Source organism: Limulus polyphemus, unplaced genomic scaffold, assembly GCF_000517525.1.
Source record: "Limulus polyphemus unplaced genomic scaffold, Limulus_polyphemus-2.1.2 Scaffold319, whole genome shotgun sequence".
Lineage (NCBI taxonomy): Eukaryota > Metazoa > Arthropoda > Merostomata > Xiphosura > Limulidae > Limulus > Limulus polyphemus.
The window spans coordinates 253,702-260,748 of NW_013665929.1; the positions used below are offsets into that span (position 1 = coordinate 253,702).

Genomic DNA, 7,047 nt, shown 5'->3' on the forward strand with positions numbered 1-7,047 from the left:
TGTATATATATATATATATATATATATATATATACATGTATATATCTTTCTCTGTATTTCACGAGAATGAAGATAAAGAGCATGGGCGTCTTGTTAATCTTTCTTCTAAACGATATTCTGACAGCTATCTGAAGCTTAACGAAGTCTCTTATGGGACTGTGTGTTACTAACTACGTGCGACAGGTACGCGAGGGCGTTAAGGTTACTAAAGCAAGTGTCTTTACCCCTCTACACCAATACCCGTTAAGTAGGAGCCACGATACGACGAAACCTTCATTGTCGCTTCGAGTTTATGAAGTATGATTAGATCACGAGGGTTATCAGTGTCGGTAACAACTGGTGGTTTATTTTGCACGAACAAAACGTAACGAAACAAGCACTTTCCGAAGATCCTGAACCATAGATACTTTCTGAATAACGTAACATTTCACTTAATTTACCGAACTGTAGAACTTAAATTCAGAGCAAACACTGTAGGAGAAACTTCTATTCTGAAACAACTTTTGTCTTCATGGTTCGTGAAACCACTCAAGTAACGTATCTCTTCTGTTGCTGAACCAATCATGACAAAGCTGGTAATAAAATATCTGATCCAAAAGTTTTTGTTGCCAAAATCAAGAAGAAGAAGAAAAAAAAATATCCATAAGATACCACTGCAAATTTTTATGTCATCTTTGTAAAGTTTCTGCTGAGTTTCCAAAAAGGGTAGGAATGATTATATTTGGAAGAGTAATCTTTCTTTTTGCTTTTGATATACAGATACGTTTAAAATACACATATATTTGTTCATGAAACTGGTAATAAACGGTACAGTTGACATATGATAAACTCTAGATGCTTGGATTTTGATAAATAAAAATGTCATTGCTGTAGATTTCCTTCCGTTAATAGTTATTCTTTTTTCTTGAATTGTTAAATGCTCATTACTTTTATCTCGTCGCCCCGAATTCCAATAAGCTGCTTGAAGTTTAGAGAACTATTTTTAGTCTACCAGGTTAATGAAGCTGGGCTTCATTATTAAACGTGTAAAATATATTGGTTCACTGGAAGAAAACAGTCAACATCGATTTCACAATTACCTAAAGAAGATATATGTGTCCTAAACAAAGCGGGCCACTCTCAAACATGGATACTGAGAAAAGATTACAAAAACACCCTAAGAATTTTAAAGATTATCCTGTTATAGCTTGTTTTTAAAGTTAAGCACAAAGTTACACAATGGGTTATCTGTGCTCTGCTCATCACGGGTATCGAAACCCAGTTTCTAATTATGTAAGTCCACAGTCATGTCGATGTGTTATTTTTAAATTTCAATGTAATCTATATATGGTCAGTACTGTAACGAAACCCTAATTAAACAACATAGTCACATGAAATCTAAAAAAAAAAATTAATTTTGCCATGAGCGACATTTAAAAGTCTACAAAAAAGGTTCAATAAATACATATATATTAATTATTTATAAATTTGGCAGTGCAGTTTAAGTTTTGCTCATTCTAGAATGTTTGGATATTTACAAAAGATAGAACATTTTCTGTAAATATCATTAATTGTCAAGAATATCAGGTAAGAAAAAAACAAGCACATATCACAAAACGCCTTTGAGACTAGTTGAAATAACTTGCTATCAAACATGGAATATAAGTGTAATGTTTACCCATAGATTAGACGAATAAATTATAAAATATTAGGTAAGTGTTAAACAGTAGTAGATGTAGATTTGTTAATAGCTGACGTTATGTTATCATAAAAGATACTAATAAGATATAGAAGTTGTACAGCTAATAAAATTAATACTACTGAAAATTTTACTGCAACTATAAAATAGAAACATAAAATGTTGACCGCACTGAATTTGCTTTTATATGTTATTGTTACTGACTAGCGTGGTTGTTTAACTTTGAGGTAACGTTTTGCAACGTAATGTTTTATATAAACGGAACCGAAATTAGTTGTTACTTTTGGCCAGAACCGACAAAATAACAGCCCCGAACATATCAAATTACAAATACGAGTAAGAAAAAAATTATGGTTAAGTCATGAGCGATGTTTCATTAATTTCGTGGATGCGTTATAAGAGTGACGGTTAAATCCCTCTATTCGATTTTAGTAGCCAAAGAATTGACGGTGGGGGCTGTTTACTTCCCTCTCATCTATAAATTTAAGATTAGGGACTGCTAGCACAATGTAGCTTTACGCGAATATCCGATAAAAACAAACTTAATGATAATACCATTAAAACTAACCCATCTTTATGAAATTATTTTCCTTGTAGCAAAATATAAAAAAAGATAAAGGTAAGTATTTATGTTATTAATAGGTCCATTGTTATAAAATATAGCCTTTTACACAACTAACACTAAGTCTGTAATATCTCCTTTGTAAATTATCTGTAAGTTGTAAGTTTCTTTTATTACGTTTATCCAGCTATGATATGTTCATGTAATGTTTAATAGCACTGTTGATACAACACATTGTTTATACTGGTATATGTATAAAAGAACAGCATTGGGAGATTTTACGTGATAAAAAAAACTTGAGTGACATATAGATTTTTTCTTTAAAAAGAATTGAATTCGGGTGGGATTCGAACCCGATATGATACTTACTGCCCAGTAGAATTCCGAGCTTCACAAGTAGATTAGAAAGTCCCATGTTTGTTGAATGTTTTAGTTTCAAAATGTTAGCACAGTGAAACACCATGCACTTCTTTCACATTTGTCTCCTAAGAAAGCTCGTAGCCTCGAAAAGGCCTGGTTTGGACGCTCGACTCGCACTCTGCGGATCGCAGGAACGAAACCCGTCGCTGAACATGCTCGCACTTTTAGCCCTGGGTACATTATAATTTTGACAATCAATTACACTTTTCGTTGGTAAAAAAAGTAGCCCAAGAGTTAGCGATGGGTGGTGTTAATTAGCTGCCTTCATTCTAGTCTATTACTTCTAAATGAGGGACGGCTAACGCAGATAGCTCTCGAGTAGCTTTGTACGAAACTTTAACAAACCTCGTATTAAATACCGTTTGTTTCCAAATTACTTTGATCTGAACGACTCTTTTCAAGTTACAGAGTATTTATGTCTGTGTATATATAAATATATATGCATGTATGTAATCTATTTTATATATGTGTGTGTGTATATATAAATATATGCATGTATGTAATTTATTATATATATATATGTGTGTATATATAATTATATGTATGTAATCTATTATATATATATATGTGAGTATATATAAATATATGTATGTATGTAATTTATTTTATATATGCTTGTGTAGATATATATGTATGTATGTAAGATATTTTATATATGCTTGTGTAGATATATATATGTATATATGTAAGATATTTTATATATGTGTGTAGATATATATATATATGTATGTATGTAAGATATTTTATATATGCTTGTGTAGATATATATATATGTATGTATGTAAGATATTTTATATATGCTTGTGTAGATATATATATATGTACATATGTAAGATATTTTATATATGCTTGTGGAGATATATATATGTATGTATGTATGTAAGATATTTTATATATGCTTGTGGAGATATATATATATGTATGTATGTAAGATATTTTATATATGTGTGTGTAGGTGCGTTACCTCAAATAGTCTTTGCCCAAATCATTTCACAAAATAAAACGACTTACAAAACAACCGAGTTTGGTTACGTATCTTACGTCTAACAGAGTAAAACAGAACACATACGAGTATTGTAAGTATCGCAGCTAATTAATTTGAGCTAGTATACTTACACTAGCTGTTATCCCCTGTTTACCTCATAAAAAATGCTATGAAGATTACTATTTTTCATGTTGAATGCATTTGTACGTCTTGTACAATGTGGGAGTAAGAACTTTGAAACAACGAACTACAGATATTACAGATATGTTTTCTTTTTTTAAACTAACATGCTAAGTACGACATGTTATACTTGCTAGGAATCTAAAAGGACAAAATAAGCAGTTGAAAATAGTAAAAATAATCTCTTTCTAATAGTTTCATTTCTTGAAATTTATATAATAAGTATACGAAGTGTCGTTATTGCTGACAGTCCAAAAAGCAAAATGTGTATGTTTGAAGGTAGTAATTTTCAAAGTGAAACTAATGGATTAAGTAATGCGAGTTTAGTGACAAAAGTAAGGTTAATACAAGATAGACAATAAAATAGAAACAAAATGTGAGGAATATGTGCTTTCATTGGTTTTAACGGAAAACCTTACTCTTATTCTTATCAGTGCTATTGTTAACAGCCAATCAGTCATGATAATTTATTGGTTACTATTAGAACAATTATTGATAAAGGATTTATTTTTGTGTTATATTGGTTTTAGGTACTTTACTTTTATCTCATCATTTTCTAACTCAGCCTTATGTTAAGCTAGTTTGAAATTAGGAGAACAGGCCTATATTATCATTACGATATACGGCTCTCCTACAGGTAGTAGTGTCATATACCCGATGTCCAGTTAATTTCAAATAATATCCTGTTGAAAACGGTTTTTCCTTATAAGTTTGTTGTAGCAGTCATTCTATTATATTTTCAGTTGTTTGAATTTGCATTGCGAGGAATTTGTTTTAATATTCAGGGCTGCTCTGTGTTTTAGTCAATAATGTTTCTCACAGAAAACATAACACAATTATGTATATATATACTGTGAAGGAAACAGTTTGATCAATTGTAATGATTATTGTAAATTGCAACTCACCCAACAAGATTAGAACTCTTAAACACAAAGTATGTAAATTTTAGCGAATCCAAACTTTTTTTATAAACATTCACTCGAATGTTTTCAAATTTTGAACAATGGCAGAAAAAAATATCTCGTCATAAAACAAAACAAAGTTTTATCTTAAGGAAAAATTTCATTAGTGAGTCGCGTTAGGAAGTTGGTCAAACAAGTTTCCTGTGTTATATCCTGCTCCGAATTCTAGACAATTCCTCCGAGTGGCTGTTATATTTTGTCAATATCTTAGTGAAGGTTTGGTTTGCTTTAATACTTGTTTGTAATATTGACGAGAAGGATAGCTGGCTTGAAACATTTTTCTTGTAGAATAACTCAGTGAAGATGAAAGATGGGAGAAAATATACCACCATCTTATTGTAATTCAAAATACTTTCATCTAGCCGTAAAGTATACATTTGGCATCCAGTTTCTCTTGTAAATATTGTGCAAACTCCCCTCCACACACACACACACTTTCCTTTAGAATTTCCAGGCAAAACAATTATAGGATTTTTTATGAGTTAGAAAGACCTTCCAGTGGCACAGCGGTATATCTGCGGACTTACAACGCTAGAAACCGCGTTTCCACACCCGTAGTGGGCAGAGCACAGATAGTCCATCGTATAGCTTTGTGCTTAACTTCAAACAAACAAAAGACTTAAGAAACGTTCTACTTACTTGAACTTTGTTATCACAGAACTTAAATAACGCAGAATTTGTTTCCAGAACGTATAAAACAACCATATATTCGGCAAAATTTGAAACCGACGTTTTCCTAGCTATTTTGTATTTGTTTTAATATCGACCCCTTTCCAAGTTACTTTGTTTAAATATACCAATGTGAATGAAAAGTAGGTTTCTATAGAATGTAGTTTTCTAGTTTGGTAGAAATAGAAATAAACTATAATTATCCCGCTTAAAACTTTAGATTAGGACACAGAAACTAAAACAAATCAACAGGTAATATTAGATGGGACTCAAGTATAACAGTTTGTAGAACCAGTTTGCATATAGTACACGGAGAATATTATTTTGCTATTCAATACAGCACTTCCGTAACCGAAGACATATCAAGTTAAAATACCAATCAAAAGATGAGACAAAAAAAAACTCCACACTTACCAAATGCTGAGAAGTTTCGTGCAACGAACTAAACAGCTTTTAAAATAACTTATTAGACAACATTTTACGAACAAGGTTGCCAATTGTTGTCATGCAGCTCTGTGCAGTTACTGTTACAAGCTAGCACTCCGACAAGCATTCTTAACCATGTAAGAGGCTAGACGTTTCTGCAACAGTTCTAAATATTCTCTACGCTCGTGTGATAATCGACATTCCTACGATTGTGCGCAAGCTCCATTGTGGGTCCTCTTCCCTTTCACTCAATATGGTAGACTCGTTTTTGTACGTTGTTGTGAATAGTTGATAATATAGATAATTAGATATACTATCAGGGTGTTAAATTTCTCAACTTTTGATAATTGTTTGTTAACAATGGTAAGTATAACATGAAAGAAACAGCTTTTCTGAGAGGTTGAACTGAGCCACATAAGAATGCTAGTTAGTTTCGTGTTTTAATGAGTTCCGACAGCTTTTGCGATTTTTTTTTTAAAGAAGATATCAGAAAATATCGAGAACTGAAAGGTAATCTACTGTTTGTTTGTTAACATATGTAGCCCAAATTTGGTATCTTATGAAGAGAATCGATTTAGATCTATCTATGGTTTAATGCTCCCCGGTGGCGGTAAGTCTGTGGGCTTACGACGCTAAAAATCGAGTGGATAGAGCACAGACAGCCCATTGCGTGCCTTTATGTTTTACAACAAAAACCTTTGTTTTAAAACATAAAATATTAACATAAATGACAAGTGTTTTCTATTTTTATTGCTTTTCAAAATAACTTACGCTTAAAATAGTTATCTTACTTTAGCAAAAAAATTCCATTAAAAGTATATCTTGTTCTTTTAAGCATAATTAAATGTAATTAGTGATGAAATTTTAATACCGGTTAAGAAGAATCACAAAAACCTGGTGTTAAAATATATTTTAACATTGGTTGGCTCAAGAAAGAAACGATGAAATTGAATATAGAACAACCTGAAATAAGCTGAACATGACAGTAGAGAAAAGTGGGTTATAATCATAAACCTGTCTGTTACATTTCTTCACACAATATAATTTTGTTTCTACTTTATTCTGTAAAACAGAAATTTTCTTCCACATATTTGCCACGAGCTTCTTTGTTTAGGATACTCGTACAAAGATACACAAAGGCTTGTCGTCCCTAATTTTGAACTGA

At 31.6% G+C, this 7,047-nt stretch overlaps 1 protein-coding gene across 1 annotated transcript in view; it reads right to left on the reverse strand.

Moving 5' to 3' along the window:
* LOC106457341 (glycine receptor subunit alpha-3-like) overlaps positions 1-6,000 on the reverse strand; it is an 87,800-nt gene extending 81,800 nt beyond the window's left edge. Inside the window, exon 1 of the mRNA XM_013916743.2 lies at positions 5,871-6,000. The gene's annotated coding sequence lies outside the window, so the exon portion shown is untranslated. The remainder of the gene's footprint in view (positions 1-5,870) is intronic.
* Positions 6,001-7,047: the final 1,047 nt, after the last annotated feature.